The sequence below is a fragment of the Equus caballus genome, unplaced genomic scaffold (genome assembly GCF_041296265.1).
Source record: "Equus caballus isolate H_3958 breed thoroughbred unplaced genomic scaffold, TB-T2T haplotype2-0000773, whole genome shotgun sequence".
NCBI classification, from domain to species: Eukaryota; Metazoa; Chordata; class Mammalia; order Perissodactyla; family Equidae; genus Equus; species Equus caballus.
In genome coordinates, this window is record NW_027221991.1 from 7,501 (window position 1) to 25,000 (window position 17,500).

General features: G+C 60.0%; 1 long non-coding RNA gene across 1 annotated transcript; it reads left to right on the forward strand.

The window, feature by feature from the left end:
• Positions 1-1,454: 1,454 nt before the first annotated feature.
• On the forward strand, positions 1,455-4,810 carry LOC138922345 (uncharacterized). Its single transcript, XR_011435435.1, has 2 exons — positions 1,455-3,540; positions 3,877-4,810. It is a non-coding gene; the product is annotated as an uncharacterized lncRNA (long non-coding RNA).
• Positions 4,811-17,500: the final 12,690 nt, after the last annotated feature.

The window sequence follows — 17,500 nt, forward strand, 5'->3', positions numbered from 1 at the left end:
GCGCGGGTCGACCAGATGTCCGCGCCGAGCGCCGAGCGGCGCGGGACCGCGGGGCGCTCGGCCTTCTCGGAGGCTCGAGGGCTCCGGCGACCCGGCGGACGAGCAGCGGCGAGGCCGCCGGGGCCGCCGCCCTGCCGGGTCGACCGGCGACCCGGCCCCCGGGTCTGGTGGCACGCGGGTCGACCAGATGTCCGCGCCGAGCGCCGCGGGGTCGCGGGGCCACGGGGCGCTCGGGCTTCTCGGAGCCCCGAGGGCTCCCTGGAGCCTGCGGACGAGCAGCGGCGAGGCCCCCGGGGCCGCCGCCCTGCCGGGTCGACCAGCGGCCCGGCCCGGAATCGGCCCCCGGGTCCCGTGGCGCGCGGGCCGACCAGATGTCCGCGCCGAGCGCCGCGTGACTGCGGGTCGCTCGGGCTTCTCGCAGTCCCGAGGGTTCCGCGGGCACGTAGCTGCGAGACCCGGGCGGCTGCCCTCCGCCCGGCTCACGGGGGCGGTCGTGTCCATCAGCTGGTCGTGCGGAAATCCCGTGGTTGGCCTCCCTCCCTCCCTCCCTCCCTCCCTCCCTCCCTCGTCCAGCCGCACGTTTGCGGGGTTCGTGCGACTGGGATGAAATAGACCTTCCTTCCAAAGGACAATCGGAGATCATCCATCATACCTCTCGAGTCCCCAAAAGCCAAGAAACACGCCAACCAAAACGCTTTTATTATGCCAACGGTTCCCGTTTTCATTCCTATCGTTTAGGGAGGTTTGGTGGCAGCAGCGGCCGAAAGCAAAAGGAAACCCGAGGAAAGCGGCTCCATCCACCAGGGCTGTGTCTCATCCGTGCCGACGCAGGAGGGACGGGCTTCGTTCGTTCGTTCGCTGCGGCCCAAATTCCCGGGCCGCCCGAGGACCGCTCGCACCGGCCCGAGGGAGGGAGCCCCGGCAGGCAGGACGCCTCCGGTGAAATGGCCAAGTCGACCGCGCGACCCACAACCCGCCCGACTGGGGGCGAGAAGGCGCATGGAGGAGGACTCCGTCCCCTAGTCGGCAGACGGCCCTGGGACAGGGACGTTCGCCAAAACCTCCCCAAGGCCGCTTTCCGTGACCGAGTCGGCCTCCCCGCCTGTACTCGTCCCGGCCCGAGAAACGAGACGCGGGGTGGATCGGGACCAGGCGACGCACCAGGCCGGCCGGCGCTGCATCCTCCCTCCCCCGACCTGACCTGACCTGGACGAACGCCTCCCCATCGCCCGCCCCCGCGAGGCTGATCCGTCCGGCCGGTGAGGAGGCCGCTTGTCGGGCGCCACCGGCTGCCCGGCATCCTCTTATATAGTGTTCGAGGAGGTCGACCAGGTGGCCCGGCCGGGATGGGGGGGGGGGGGGGGTGCGGGGGGTGGTGTCCCGGGCGGCGGGGGGCGGGGGGGTAGGAGTGGAGAGGGAAAGGTGGGCGGGGCGAATGCCGGGGGGGGGGGGGGGGGCGGGGGTCGGCGCGGGGCGGGGCGGGGCGGGAGTTGGGGATGGGGGAGGGGCGGGAGGCCGTCTGGACATGGAGGGTCGGAAGAGCGGTGGTGACAATGATTTTCATTATCATTTAGAAAGAAGAACGTGGACTTCTTTAGAGGAGTCCTTTGAATAGCTTCTCCATTTAGTTAACATACATCCAAATGGAGGTCGGGAAACTTGGGTCCTGTTAACATATGGATGGAAGTGGAAAGAACTATCGCGATGACCGTCCTTGTGTTTCTTTTATTTTTTCTTTCTTCCTTCTCCCCAAAGCCGCCCCCCCCCACCCCCGCCCCGCCCCGCCCCGCCCCGTCCCGTCCCGTCCCGTCCATCCATAGTTGTAGGTTCCAGTGGTAGGTCTTTCGGGTTTCTGCTATGTGGGCTTGAAGGGCGATGCTGGGTCTGGGGCTGCGCCCAGGATCCGAACCGGTGAAAACCTGGGCCGTCGAAGCCGGGGGTCGGGGTGGGGGCGCGTACTTGACCGCTCGTCCACGGGCTCGGCCCCCGGCCCTTGTTTTCTAGGGAGAGAGACAGAGAGACCCGATCCATTTTCTCTTGGCCTCTAAAGCGTGTGTGTGGTCGAAAGGCGACGGAGAGAGGGGTTCTGGTCCAGAAAGCCCCGACCGCGCCGCCGCGGGGATCGGTCGGTCCCGCCCGAACCGTCCGAGTCGGAAAGGAACGGACAGCTTTCCTCCTTTGGGCCCCTGACTTGGGACCAACAGGGGAAGAGAAACAGGCCTCTCTCCCTCACACCCTGGCCCCTTCCCCCAGGACGCCCTCCTTCTAGTCAGCCCGCCTCTGGCTTTTCCACACGCCGACGACCGCTCGTCGGCATGGACCCACCTTCCTTGGGGGACACCACCACACGACTCTCCCACTCGTCTGCCTGCCTTTCGTTGGCGTCGCTGCCAAAGGCGAGGGGTAGGGGTGGCGGTGGCAGGGACGGCAGGGGCCCAGCGGCTCTCTGGAGGGTGAGGAAGTCTTGCTGGTTCTCCTAGGTCGGTGATCTTTCTCGATCTCCACACACATTCTTCGTTTGGGGAGCCAAGAGACGCCCTCTGAGGAATCCCTATGGCCAGGGTCGATCACTTACTCGCTCACTGCCTCGGCCTCGGCCTTGGCCTCTGTCCACCTTGTCTCTCTCCCTCCCTCCCTCCCTCGTCGGTCTCTGTGTGTGGACGTCTAGGTGGAGGCGAGGCAGGGAGGCCATCCACCCACCCACCCACCTCGTGGTTTACCACACGCTCTACACGGAGGTAGAATTCCCATCCCACCGAATCCATCCTTTCCACGGGGCACAAGCCAGTGGCCTTCGGGAGTCTCCCTCCCCAAGGTGGCGCATCCGTCACGGCTATCTATTTCCAGAAGGTTTCCGTTTCCATCCCCTCCCTCCGAAAGAAAAAACGGCCCCACTCCCGGATCTGCCTCACCACGACCACCACCACCGCCGCCATCTGCTGTCGCCCTCTAGGGTTGGACCGTTCTAGCTCTCTCCTCTGTGTGGAATCGCAACGTAGGTCGCCTTGGATGTCTGGCACCTCTCACTTAGCAGAAGGTTTTGGAGGCTCAGGCTGGGCCACGCTTTGGCCCGGGTCAGTGTTCCGTTCCTCCGGACGGCTTCCTCGTTTTCCACGAGAAGGAGCCGTGAAGACGGAAAGGAAGGGCGGATGGATGGCTTCTCCCGTGCTACCGAGTCCCTCTCCCCTTTTCCCCAAAGCGTGAGGGGCGGTCGACAGGATCTTCTCTGATGACAAAAGTCAGAGGCACCCCGGGTCAGACACCGTGCGAGGCGTTGGTGTGTTCTCGAGACGAGAACACGTCCCCGTCAGCGTTTCCTGTCGTTCTCGTTCCGAAAGGATTCACGCGCCACCCCGTCTCCCTCAAGGTCTTAGGGCTGTCGTGCTCCGCAGCCGTCACGTGTCGTGGATCCTGGGCACCACCACGCCACCCCGCCCCCGCCCCCCCGCCATAGCTGTCGATCGCTACGTGGCACGCCTACGTTTGCCCAAAAGAGCAGTCCGATGGACAGCGTGGGTGCTTTTCCCAGCAGGCAGGCAGGTGAGAGTCACCCCTCTAGAAGGTTTCCAAGCCCCGTTCCATTCTCAGAGGCAGCTCCTTTGGCCATCAAGGAGGCAGGCGATGGGGGTGGGGGTGGGGATGGGGATGGGGCCGGGGCCTCTGTCCCTCTGTCGCGGTAGAAATGATTGGGAAAGGAGGGACGATGGGCGTAGGTCAACCATCCTGGGCGGTGGTGCTTTGGGAGCTTTTTCTAGAAGAAGGAGCGAACGGCCTTCCCTGGGAAGGGAGGAAACCAGAGGAGGTCCCCCTCAGACCGACCTGACACGAGAAGGACACTCTCTCTCTCTCTCCCTTTTCTTCCTGACTTGAAATCAGGAGACAAAACTCCCCTGCCAAAGGGGCCCTCCCGAAACGGGGAGTGAGGAAGACCTCCTTCTCTTCACGGCTGAAGTTCTCCCTGCCTTTCCTGGACGGGAAGGATAGCACCTACGCCCGCTGCCGTCGGCGACTTTTAGTCCACCTGGAGAGGAAGAAATTCTTTCCCGTGGCCGAACCCTGGCGGTTCGTTCGTGCTGCAGAGGACGTGGCCCTCTCTGACACACCCAGGAACCTCCTCGCTCCGGGTCGCTCCGGGTCGAGGAGAGGGAGTTCTGTTCTGTGGTTTAGAATGGTGCTTAAAAAGGGACATCGCTTACAAAGGGTCCTCGTCCCCCTTCCTAAACGGACGGCTCGGCTCGGAGGCGTGAGATACGTTTCGCATCCTCCTCGTCGTCTTCACTCAAAGTTTTATTGGAGTTTTGAAGATTTTATTTTTTGTCTTTCCTTTTTCTCCCCAAAGCCCCCCGGTACATAGTTGTGTGTTCTTCGTTGTGGGTCCTTCTAGCGGTGGCATGTGGGACGCCGCCTCAGCGTGGTTTGATGAGCAGTGCCGTGTCCGCGCCCGGGATCCGAACCGACGAAACACTGGGCCGCCTGCAGCGGAGCGCGCGAACTTAACCACTCGGCCACGGGGCCAGCCCCTTACTGGATTTTTAAAACAACTCCGGGGGCCGGCCCGGTGGCGCAGCGGTGAAGTTCGCACGTTCCGCTCCGCCGGCCCCGGGTTCGCCGGTCCGGATCCCGGGCGCAGGACCCAGCACCGCTTGGCGAGACACTCTATGGCAGGCATCCCACCTGGAAAGTAGAGGGGGATGGGCACGGATGTCAGCTCAGGGCCAGTCTTCCTCGGCCGACAGAGGAGGATTGGCGGCAGATGTTCGCTCAGGGCTCATCTTCCTCAAAAATAAAATAATAAATCGATTCGATAAAATATCAAATAACACAACCGCGGGATCACGACTTAGAGTCACCATTGGCCCGATGATGCCACTCCCCACCCCCCCCACCCCCCTACCCCCCACCATTTGGAGGTGCCGTCAGTGGGATTCGTTCCTGTTTGTCCATCTTTCTTCCTCTTTTTTTTTTTTTTTTTTTTAAAGACCGGCACCCGAGCTCATTGCCAATCTTATCTTTTCTTTTTATTCCTCCTCCTTCTTCTTCTTCTCCCCAGAGCACCCCAGTACCTAGTTGTATATTCTCTTTGAGGGTCCCTCTGGTTCTGCCGTGTGGGACGCCACCTCAGCGTGGCTTGATGAGCGGTACCGTGTCCGAGCCCAGGATCCGAACCTTTGAAGCCCCGGGCCGCTGAAGCGGAGCGTGCAAACTCAACCGCTCGGCCACGGGGTCAGCCCCTTCAGAGGAGGAGGAGGAGGAGGAGGAGGAGGAGGAGGAGGAGGAGGAGGAGGAGGAGGCAGGCGCTGTGTGAAGTCGCCAGTGAGTCTGTGGAAAGAGACGGAGGATTTCCCATGGGAAGCTGGGGCGGGGGACACGGACCAATGTCGTGCGAACTTGAAGGTGAATGATCAAAAAACCCACACACGCCTAGAGCAGCGGGTTGCCAGTTAGGAGTTTGCTTGCCGGGCCCATAACGCAGGGCTCATCGATGAGCCAAACCGTCCGTGATCCTCAAGCAGTCTAGTAGGGTTAGAGAAAGGAGGGGGGCACTCTTTCTGCCCCAGACGAGGCGAGTTTCTCAGACAGCCACCCTGCCCCAACATCTTCCCTCCCTGCCTCCCGGCCCTTGGCGGACTGCGGCCTAAGGGTGGGGGAATTGAAGAAAGCCGTTCAATGGAAAAGAGCCCGAGGCCATGGGAGAGAGCTTCCTGCACTTGAATGAAGCCCTGACACCAGGCCCGTCGGAATGAATGGGCCTGACCTCCCCTCCCCCCTCCCCCCTCCCAGGCTGGCGAGTCCCACCGACTCGACTCGGCAGTGGAAGGCTAGGGGTTTCCTCCGAAATGGTGAACCGGCCCCCTTGTCCACAGGAAAACCACACACGGCTACAGCCTAGGCAGGATCTCGGGCCAAGTCGTCAGGGTGGCAAGATGATGGTGGATGAGAGGAAACTTGTTCTGGGACCGCCCCGCCCCCCCCATCGCCTCTCTGGCTGACAAGAGGGCTGGGGAGCGGTGAGGGTCAGGGGGAGAGTGGGGGCGGGGCCGGGACAGGGACCACCGGGCAGTAGGACGGGAGTAGCCCTGAGGCCTGCCTGCCTGCCTGCCTGCCTGCTTCCTTCCCTGCCGGCGCAGGGCTGAGAGAGGCACGGGGCACGCTGGCTCCTGCCCCTTCACTCATTCGGGAAGCCTTCTGTTGTTGCTCCTGAGGTGCCGGCTGCGGTGACAGACAGAGCAAAACTCCTCTCTCTGTCTATTTCTTCAAAGGCCCGAGTCTGAGCTACGACAGATTCCCCTGTGGCTCGACCCGCAACCTCCCATCCTGCCAGACCAGACCCCTTGTCCAAAAACCTCCACTGGAGGAGCTCTTTCACCTGACCCGGAAAGGAAACACCAGCCCTGCCTCAGCCTCACACCCACCACCACCACCACCACCACAACCATCCCCCCCCGCCCCACTCTCCTCCGGACCCAGATACCTAACAGAGAGAACAAAAATCCAAAAATCCTGCTGCTCTCCTTCTACCGCCTCCACTTTAGAAGAGTCGGTCTCCCCCGAACACCTCAGACTCTGTGACTTCCCGCGGCCTCCCTTTCCCCGTCCCCATGCTCTCCCCGGACGGGCCCCATCTTACACTCGAACGACAGCTCCACCGCTCGGGGCAGCTAGACACGATGTCCCAAAGTGGCCCAGACGGTAGCCTGGTCGATTCCAAAGGACCCACACACGCAGTCGGCCATAAACGTGGTGTGGAGATCGTGGACGTTCGCGGGCCTCTGATGAAATTGCTGCTCCGGGGACCCCGGCGTCTAGGACCCGTCTTCTCCATGTTCTTCACACTGTTGCTCCTGGGCCGGTTATTCTCTTCCCTCTCGCTGACCTTAACGTTTTGTCTCTGCCATTGAATTTTTTTTTTAAAGATTTTATTTTTTCCTTTTTCTCCCCAAAGCCCCCCGGTACATAGTTGTGTATTCTTCGTTGTGGGTTCTTCTAGTTGTGGCATGTGGGACGCTGCCTCAGCGTGGTCTGATGAACAGTGCCATGTCCGCGCCCAGGATTCGAACCCACGAAACACTGGGCCGCCTGCAGCGGAGCGTGCGAACTTAACCACTCGGCCACGGGGCCAGCCCCCTCTGCCATTGAATTTTGACTGTGCGAATGTGACTTGCCGCTGTAGGGCTGCGTGGATCTCTCAGGCATCCTGCTGTGCCATGCGGGGGGGGGGGGAATCCTTGGTGGGTGGGTCGATAGACGTCCCTTTGGTTGTCCCCTGGAGGGGAGAGACAGAGGGGACGACTCAATCCACCACGAACGCTGATGTCGCTCCGATAAACCTGTAGCGGTGATTCTAGTTTATGGCCCGTGTCCTGAAAAGAACTTCCCGAAGGGCCAGCCCGGCGGCACAGCAGTTAAGTTCGCACGTTCCGTTTTGTCGGCCAGGGGTTCGCCGGTTCGGATCCGGGGTGCGGACGTGGCGCCGCTTGGTGAGCCACGCTGTGGTTGGCGTCCCGCCTATCAACGGGAGGAGGATGGGCACGGATGTTAGCTCGGGACCACTCTCCCGGGGCAAAAAGAGGAGAATTGGCAGCAGGTGTCAGCTCGGGGCTCGTCTTCCTCGAAAAATAAATTAATTAAATAAATAAAAACAACTTCCCAAACCTCTCTGATAACTTGAAGCTTTGAAGTTTTGCGAGGTGAAATCAGGTGATAAAAAAGTCCACGGACGGGGGCAGCCCCGTGGCCGAGTGGTTAAGTTCACACGCTCCCCTTCGGCGGCCCAGGGTTTTGCCCGTTCAGATCCCAGGCACGGACACGGCACCGCTCGTCGGGCCGTGTGGAGGCGGCGTCCCACATGCCACAACTAGAACGGCCCTCAACTAAGATAGACAACTATGTCATGGGGGGGATTTGGGGAGAAAAATCGCGGGGGGGGGGGAAACAAAAACGGAAGATTGGCAACAGTCGTTAGCTCGGGTGCCAAACTTAAGACAAAAACAATTTCCTTGACGATGTAGATCATTTCCGAGTAAGATAGAACCTGAGACGTGAGTGGCTAAATAGAAGTTTATCTACTTTGGGTTTGTGAGGATACGGAAACGAAAAGACCTTTGGGTCTATCGAGGAACACGTCTCGTGCTTTATTAAAAGCTTTGACAGGGGACGGCGGCACGGCGGCATAGTGGTTAAGCTCCTGCACTCAGCTTCGGCAGCCTGGGGTCCTCGGGTTCAGATCCCGGGCGTGGACCTCCACCGCTCCTCACTCCGGGCTGTGGTGGCATCCCGTCCGCAAGATCAAGGAAGTGGGGCGCAGGTGTTACCTCGGGCCCGCTCTCCCTCAAGCAGAAAGAAGAGGAAGATTGGCAACAGGCGTCAGCTCTGTGAGGGCCGATCTTCCTCACCCAAAAACTAAAGTGAGATGAAATCAAATAAAGCGAAGGAAGAGATAAACCTATGAAATCCCATGTTTCTAAAAGTGGCCAAGTGTTTAGAAATTGGCCAAGCGACAGACTGCTCATGGGAAGGACAGTTCCTAATTGCTGACTTCTTAGTTTTCACCAAAATTAAGGTTCGTGAGGGTTAAAAATTCTACTTAACGAATGCGATGAAAGCCACTAGGCCGGCCCAGTGGCGCGCTGGTTAAGTGTGCCTGTTCCACTTCGCCGGCCCGGGGTTCGCCGGTTCGGATCCCGGGGGTGGACGTGGCACCGCTGGGCGAGCCACGTGGTGGTAGGCGTCCCACATATGAAATAGAGGAAGATGGGCACGGAGGTTAGCTCAGGGCCAGCCTTCCTCGGCAAAAAGAGGAGGATTGGCAGCAGTTAGCTCAGGGCTCATCGTCCTCAAAACAAAACAACACAAAACAAAACAAAAAGCCACTAAAAGTGAATATGGGAAACATCTTTGTGTTCAAGGAAAGTGAGATGGCTGCCTTCAGGCAAGAGGGCCTAAAAAGTAAAGATCGTTTTGTCTGTGAAAAGGTGATCACGGGGAAAAAAATCTGAGAAAAAGGTCTGTTCGTGGTCAAGTGGCCTAAAATTGGAACGAGTGGACAGATAGAAATGGCGAGCGATAGGATCTATTGGAGTCTATGAGGAAGCCATTGGGTGTCGGCCTAATTCGGCCTGACAGTGTTTTTCCAAAAGGGCCTGACGTGGCCGTCGAGCACGCATTGCATCGTAGATCTGCTTTAAACATTTCCTACGGCAAGAACCAATGCCCTTAAGGGAAAGGAGCAGCTTCCCCGTGCTCGGGCCTTTCCTTAAGGAGAGGCATCTTTCCTTAGGCTAGGAACGGATGGTTGCGCTCACCTTTGACCATCCGGCTCACCTGTGACCACCCAGGCCCAGACAACAGACCTGCCACCCAGCGGTGTCTGTCGATCGCTGTGCTGACAGAGCAGTGTCGCGACTATCGTCCAAGGGACCTTTCGATCCTATGTGAAACGTCCTCTCTGGGGGTCTAGAAGCACTCTGTACACCCCACTTCCCGGGCGCCCTTTCTTCCTTCAGGAAGAAAGGCCCCGGGCCACAGTCCTTACATCTTAGGTCAGAATAAACTCACCCCGATTTTCACGGATAGATTGGTTCCGGATTATTTCCATCGACAGAATGGAATCAAGTCAATGAGTTTCAAGATCGGAGGGAAGCTGATGCAAAATCAGAATTGGTTTTTCTCGCTCTCGAAAGGATACTTTTCTCTAACTTCTAGTCTCCTCCTGATAAAGACATTGGAAAAGGTTTCTCTTGACCTCTGAGGGAATCGACACCAAAGACAGAGATCCTCCATTTTGTCAGAATGATTTCCTAGGCCTCTAACGGAGGAGGCCTCCCTCGGACGGGAGCTCAGCTTTTGTTTTGCAACAGTTTTCCTCTCTCTGCTTGCCTTTAACATCTCCTTTCCCGTTCTTCTTTTTTGGAAGGGAAATACGTGCACCGCTGGGGGGGGGGGGGGGGGAAGAATTTTCTAAATGACCAAAGAAGATCTACGACTGTTGTTATTTTGGTTTCACGGAGCAGTTCCACGTCCACATTTACCCCATTTTAAACACCCACACACACTCACAGCACGGCGCTGTGAGGATGTCCCGGGGAACTCGATTTGTGGAGGGAATGGCTGTGAGGTCTCTGCCCCCAACCCGCACCATTTGGGTGCTTCTGCTTGTTGATGAGGACGGGAAGCCCTGCTGAAATCCATATTCTTATCACCACACGTGAATCTGCACCCATGCTCCCCCCGTGTGTCATCTTTGGGCTTTGCTGTGGCCCCGTGCGGAGGGAGACCCGTTTTGTCTTGTAAACTTTTCAGCGGCCAAGCGGCTCGGTCCTTTCCTCTACGACTTGTGGGCTCTGTCTGTCCGTCTGCCTTAGAAAGACCCTCTGGGCCGGAAGTGACAGGCTGCACACAATTCCTGACAGACTGCGGACAATTCCTCCGTCGTCACGGTCCTTCTCTGATGACGTGCATGGTTTCGGTTTGACAGCGACCCCCACCCCCCACCCCGCCCTGATTTTCTAAGTCCTCCCGGGACCCGGGAAGTGCTCGGGCCGCTCAGGGAATCGGGGGCCGGCAGCCCCGGCCTGCCCCGTGGCATCTCCGGGGACTTTTCCACCCTCTGTCCGCGTCAGCCAGCCGGCAGCCCCGGCCCGGCCCAGGAGTCACGTGGGGAGTCTGTCCCCTTCCTGGCAAGCCCACCCACCCCACCCCCCTCCCCGCCGATTTTCCAAGACCTCCTTCTGCGCCCAGGGTTGCCCTGTGCTGCCTGGGAGCTCCGAGGTGGACATCCTGGGGCCTCGCGTGGTGACCTCCCGGCCGCCCCAAGCGGGCCCAGAGAGAAAGAGAGAGAGAGACAGAGTCAGAGACAGAGAGACAGAGAGACAGAGACAGAGGTAGACAGAGAGAGACCTGACCCGGCGGTGGGCTCAGGCTGTGCACTCTCGCTGGCCGGTGACCCGGTTCCCTCCCGCTGACCCCTCCGCGCCGGTTGTTGGGCGCCATCTGGCGGCCGCTTTTACAGAGTGGCCCTCCTCCGGAGCCCCGGCGACATGAGCAAGGGATGGGACTTGCAGGACATCTGTGTGGTTTCCAGTGTGGGTCTGTGTGGAACAGAGCTGCTAAGAACATTCATGCCCCGGATTCTGTGTGAATGAACAGGAACGTGGCCGCAGCCCCCACCCCGCCCCCCGCCCCAGCCCCCGGGAGTGGCGGGAGTGGTGCCCTCCAGACCACCCTCGGGTTGGATGCCTCCCTCCCTGGAAGGACTCACGGGACTCCACAAAAGCTGACTTCCTGGAGGTCCAGCGGAGACCCCCAAGGCCCAAGGCCCCCCCCCACCACCACCACAGATCACTGTGGAAGCCTTAACGACCCAAGGCTCCAGCTACATACAGACGCTCTTAGGAGGCAAGATACACCAAGGGCTTATGTAGGTTGCCACTTTCGGTGGTTGTTTCCGCGGCGTGTGAGTTTTGGAACCCGCCACGCCATTTTTCACAGAGGCCATACCGTTTCCCTTCACCACCAGTGAGGCGTGAGTGACTGACTTGGCTTCTCCGCGACCTCACTAGCAGTTTGATCCTGTTCCTGTATTTGGAAGAAGCCAGTCTCACCCGTGTGTCCCCACAATGTCTCCCTCTAATTTTCTCACTTGCTTTTCCAGGGAACAGCTCACATCTTTGCATGCGCTTATTGGTCATCCATGCGTACCTCCTCCTCCCCAGGTGAAAGTGCCTGCTCTGTCTATTGGCCTTCCATTGTATTTGTATTTTTCAGTGTTGATTTCCCCCGGGTCTCCACTCCATTGTGGGGGTTTTTTGTTGTTGTTGTTTTTTTTTTTTCTGCTTAAAGATTGCCACCTGAGCTAAGCCTCTGTTTCCCATCTTTGTCAGTTTCAGAGGGTAGATTTCTCAGTCTTGCTCTTTCCCAAGTTCTGCACGCCCTTGTGTGTGTGTGTGTTTTTTTTTTTTTTTTTTGCTCAAATATTGAACCTAAGCTAGCATCTGTTGCCCATCTTCGTCAGTTTGAGAGGGTAGGTTTCTCAGTGTTGCTTTTTCCCCAGGTCTCCAAGTCCCTCAGTGTGTGTGTGTGTGAGTGTGTGTGTTTTCTTTGCAAGATTGGCACTTGAGCTAACGTGTGTTGCCAATCTTTGTCAGTTTCAGAGGCTAGATTTTTCAGTATCGCTCTTTCCCAAGGTCTCCACTCCCTTGCTCTTTTCTTTTCTTTTTTTTTTTTTTTTTTGGCTTAAAGATTGTCACCTGAGCTAGGCTCTGTTGCCCTGCTTCCTCCGTTTCAGCGGGTACCTTTTTTCAGGGTTGCTTTTTCACCGGGTCTCCTCGCCATTGTATTTTTATATTTTTTATTTTTTTTGCTTAATGATTGCCACCTGAGCTAGCCTCTGTTGCCCATCTTCTTCAGTTTCAGATGGTAGATTTCTCAGTGTTGCTTTTTCCCCAGGTCTCCACGCCCTTGTGTGTTTCTTTTGCTTAACGATTGCCACCTGAGCTAGCCTCTGTGGCCCATCTTTGTCAGTTTCAGAGGGTAGATTTCTCAGTCTTGCTCTTTCCCAAGTTCTGCACGCCCTTGTGTGTGGGTTTTTTTTTTTTTTTTTTTTTGCTCAAATATTGAACCTAAGCTAGCATCTGTTGCCCTTCTTCGTCAGTTTCAGAGGGTGGATTTCTCCGTGTTGCTTTTTCCCCAGGTCTCCACGCCCTTGTGTGTTTCTTTTGCTTAACGATTGCCACCTGAGCTAGCCTCTGTGGCCCATTTTCGTCAGCTTCAGAGGGTGGATTTCTCAGTGTTGCTTTTTCCCCAGGTCTCCAAGTCCCTCAGTGTGTGTGTGTGTGAGTGTGTGTGTTTTCTTTGCAAGATTGGCACTTGAGCTAACGTGTGTTGCCAGTCTTTGTCAGTCAGAGGCTAGATTTTTCAGTATCGCTCTTTCCCAAGGTCTCCACTCCCTTGCTCTTTTCTTTCTTTCTTCCTTTCTTTCTTTCTTTCTTTCTTTTTGGCTTAAATATTGTCACCTGAGCTAGGCTCTGTTGCCCTGCTTCCTCCGTTTCAGCGGGTACCTTTTTTCAGGGTTGCTTTTTCACCGGGTCTCCTCGCCATTGTAGTTTTTTATTTTATTTTATTATTTTGCTTAATGATTGCCACCTGAGGTAGCCTCTGTTGCCCATTTTCGTCAGCTTCAGAGGGTGGATTTCTCAGTGTTGCTTTTTCCCCAGGTCTCCACGCCCTTGTGTGTTTCTTTTGCTTAAAGATTGCCACCTGAGCTAGCCTCTGTTGCGCTTCTTTCTCAGTTTCAGAGGGTAGATTTCTCAGTGTTGCTTTTTCGCCAGCTCTCCACGCCCTGGTGTCTTTCTTTTCTGCTTAAAGGTTCCAACCTGAGCTAGCGTCTGTTGCCCATGTTCCTCAGTTTCAGAGGGTGGATTTCTCCGTGCTGCTTTTTACCCGGGTCTCCACGCCCTTGTGTGTTTCTTTTGCTTAACGATTGCCACCTGAGCTAGCCTCTGTTGCGCTTCTTTCTCAGTTTCTGAGGGTGGATTTCTCAGTGTTGCTTTTTCCCCAGGTCTCCACGCCCTTGTGTGTTTCTTTTGCTTAACGATTGCCGCCTGAGCTAGCCTCTGTGGCCCATTTTCGTCAGCTTCAGAGGGTGGATTTCTCAGTGTTGCTTTTTCCCCAGGTCTCCACGTCCCTCAGTGTGTGTGTGTGTGTGTGAGTGTGTGTGTTTTCTTTGCAAGATTGGCACTTGAGCTAACGTGTGTTGCCCATCTTTGTCAGTTTCAGAGGCTAGATTTTTCAGTATCGCTCTTTCCCAAGGTCTCCACTCCCTTGCTCTTTTCTTTGTTTCTTTGTTTCTTTCTTTCTTTCTTTTTGGCTTAAATATTGTCACCTGAGCTAGGCTCTGTTGCCCTGCTTCCTCCGTTTCAGAGGGTACCTTTTTTCAGGGTTGCTTTTTCACCGGGTCTCCTCGCCATTGTAGTTTTTTATTTTATTTATTTATTTTTTTGCTTAACGATTGCCACCTGAGCTAGCCTGTGTTGCCCATGTTCGTCAGTTTCAGAGGGTAGATTTCTCAGCGTTGCTTTTTCCCCAGGTCTCTACGCGCTTGTGTGTGTGTGTGTGTGTGTGTGTGTGTTCTGCTTAAAGATTGCCACCCGAGCTAGCCCCTGTTGCCCATCTTCGTCAGTTTCAGAGGGTAGATTTCTCAGTGTTGATTTTCCCCCAGTTCTCCACGCCCTCGTGCTTTTTTTTTTTTTTTAATTTCCTTAAATGTCGGCACCTCAGCTAGCCTCTTTTTCCCATCTTCGTCCGTTTCAGCGGGTAGACTCTCCGCCTGCCTTCGACAGACCCTCTGCGCTTGAAAGCTTTCCTCCTCCCGTCATCACGGTCCTTCTCGGATGACGTGCCTGGTTTCGGTTTGACCGTCCCCGCCCGCCCTGATTTTCTAAGTCCTCCCGGGAGCCCCGGGGGCGCTCCGGCCGCTCCGGGAAGCGGCGGCCTCCCGGCCGCACCGGCTCAGCCCGGCCCGGGCCGACCCCTGGCCTCTCTGGGGGAACTCTCCCCGTCCCCTTCCCGGTGAGCGCCCGAGAAACCTTTTCCGGGTCCCCCTCCTGCGGCTGGGGCTGCGCCTTGGCGGCCGCGAGCCCGCGGGCGGACGCCCCGGGGCCGAGCTGGGCCGGGAGGCTGGGTCCGAGGGGGCGCCGGGACGGGATCTGGCGGCCCGGCGGCCCGGCTGTGCTCCCCGGCGGGCCCGCGCTCCGGCTCCGTCCCGCTGAGGCGGTCGCCGGTCGCCGGGTGCCACCTGGCGGCCGCTTTTATATCGTCTCTTTCCTCCGGAGCTCCGGCGACGCGGGCCAAGGGACGGGACTCGGCCGCGGTGACCGAGGCAGAGTCCCGGGAGGCCGGCGTCGCTGGCGGGATCTGGCCCGGTGGCGCCGGGGCGTGAGCGCGACGCCCGCTCGCCGGAGATTGGAGGTGCAGGCTACTGAGGGAGGTGGCTGTCGCCGCGCCGCCCGGTGCCGGCCGGGGTGTGGGGCCTCCCGGACGGGTCGACCAGCAGCCGCCGGTGCCCCTCCGTCCCCGGGAGGGGGTGGGGGGCCGCCGCGGGGGAACGGGCGAGGGAACTCGTCCCGTGCCCGGCCGTCGTCCTGAGGGCGGCCCGGTGGTCGGGCCTTCCGCGTCGCCGATCCCCTTTCCGCGCCCCGCTCCGGAGGTGGGGGACCGGCCGGGGCCTTGCGGGGGAGGCCCGTGGAGGGCGCGACGGGCTCGGCCGCCGGGCTGGCCTTTTCCCCACTGGTCTTCCGAGTCGACCGGCTCTGGCGGTGGGGACCGGGCCCGGTCCTCGGATGCCTCCTCCTCCGTGGCAGTTTTTTGTCCAAGTCCCGCCCTGGAGAAGAGCGTGGACCGGCCCCGGGAGCCCTCGAGGGCGGGCCGGGGAGGGCGTCCCCGGCCGGGACGCGTGCCCGGGGTGGGTCCGGGCCGTCGGACCGGACTTCTCTCTCCGAGTTTCGCGGGTCGCGTCTTTGTCCGGAGGTGGGAGGGGGCCGGCTCGAGGCGTAGGTGGAGCCCCGGCTGAGGGACGGGAGCCACGGTCCCGCCCCGGGCCCGGTCGCCGGAGGCTCCTCCGTGGAATTCTTTTCTAAGTCCTGACCCGGCGACTCAGAGGGAGGGACCGACCGGTCCCGGCCCGCGCGGGCGGCCCGGGGAGGCTGTCCCCGGCTCCCCCTGCCGCCACGCTTCTGGGGTCGACCAGATGGCCCCGGGAGCTCCGGGCCTGGTGGCGATGGGGTCGTGCTTGGGGTCTGGTGGCCGTGGCCGTGATCCAGGGGTTCCCCTCGTGATCCGTGGGTGGGCCCCGTCTCCGGGCGCGGCGATTCTTGCCCCTGAATGGGTGGTTTTGTGCCGCCAGATAAGTGCTGACACGCTCTGCTCGGGTGACAGTCGCCCGAGAGCTTCCGGGTGCCTGGATGCGTGTGCGGGGAGGTCTCCGGGCTCTGGCCGAGAATCGGACGCCCGTTTCCACCCCCGCCGCTTGAGCCGCCCGCTGGGGCCTGCGCGCCGGCTCTTGTGCGTTCCAGGCGTCCCCGCGACCGTGGTGCCACCTCCGGTCTCTGGTACCCGAGGGCGGCGGGGTTAGGGGCGCGGGGTCCTCTACCACGTGCACTCCCTGCCGCCGGCACCCGGGTGCGGTCGCGACTTACCCCGTCCCGCCGGCTCCGTGCCAGTGCGTGTCAGGCGTTCTCGTCCTGGGGTCGTCGCCCGCGCTTGCTAGAGGAGGAGGGGGGCCGGTGAGGCTGAAGCAGGCTCCTCCGCTGGCTGTCCTCGCCGGCCTTCCCTTGCTCGGGGATCCCTCGCGTTATGCTGCTGATCGATGTGGTGATGCTGTGCTCTCCCGGGCCGGGCCTAAGCCGTGCCAGACGAGGGACGGACGTTCATGGCGAACGGGACCGCTCTTCTCGCTCTGCCCGCGGGCCCCCTCGCCCGTTCTCCCCCGCTGCGAGTGGCGTGTGGGAGGTGGCAGGGGTGCGGAATCCGGCCCGACCTCGCTCCCCCGCCCCGTGCCTTGTGGCGTGGGCGGTGTCGGGGTCTCCGTGACGCGGCGGATGCTCCGCCTGTGCCTCTTGGCTGTGTCTCGCGGGCGGCCCTCCCCACGGTGGGGCGGGCCGTGTTGCCGCCGCGCCGCGCGCCTTCTTGGACGCGTGAGCGCGCTCCCCCGGCCGTTGGCGGTGCCCCTGGAGTGTTCCAGGTCGTCCCTCAGGCGCCCGAGGCCGAGTGGCGGTGTCGTTCCCTGTTCCCGTCGCCCTCCTCAGGTGACCGCTGCGCTGGTGTGTCTGAGAAGCGGGGGGTCGAGTCGGTAAGGGAGGCGTGCCCGTCCCCCTCGCGGGGGACGGGTGCCTCGTCGCCCCCACCCCACGGCGTGCCGTGTGGGGGCGGGCAGGCTCGGGCGCGTGCCCGCGTGTTCCCCTTGCTGGGGTTTCCACGCGGGTGTGGGAGTGATTGTGGCGGGCCGAGCCAGCGGCGTGATGCTGGCTCTTTGGTTGGGAGGTGCTGTTTGATCGGCACCTCCGTCCCAGTCTCTGCCTCCCTTGGTCTCGGCCTGAGGGGAGGCACTGACTTGGGAGCCGCACAGGGGCCTTTTAGATCCCTAGCTAAGCCCAGTGTGGCCGGAGATGGCGAGCCCGGGGCAGCGCGGGCTCGCGGCCCTGACCACGGACGCTCCGACTTGCTCTAGGCCTTACCTCTACCGCAGATCCCTCCTGCGTTGTGTGGCCATGGTGTCTGTAAGCGCCTTGGTGGGCCCGATGGCGGACGATGGGCGGGGGCGACACGCCCTCGGTGAGAAAGCCTTCTCTAGCGATCCGAGAGGGTGCCTTGGGGTACCGGACCCCCCTCCTCTGCGCGTAGTAGCCACGGACGCCACCACCGTGGCGCGTGGGCAGAGCCGCTCTTTGCCTACCGCGGCCGGCGCCTCCCCCCTCCGAGTCGGGGGAGGGTCACGCCCGGCCGGGCC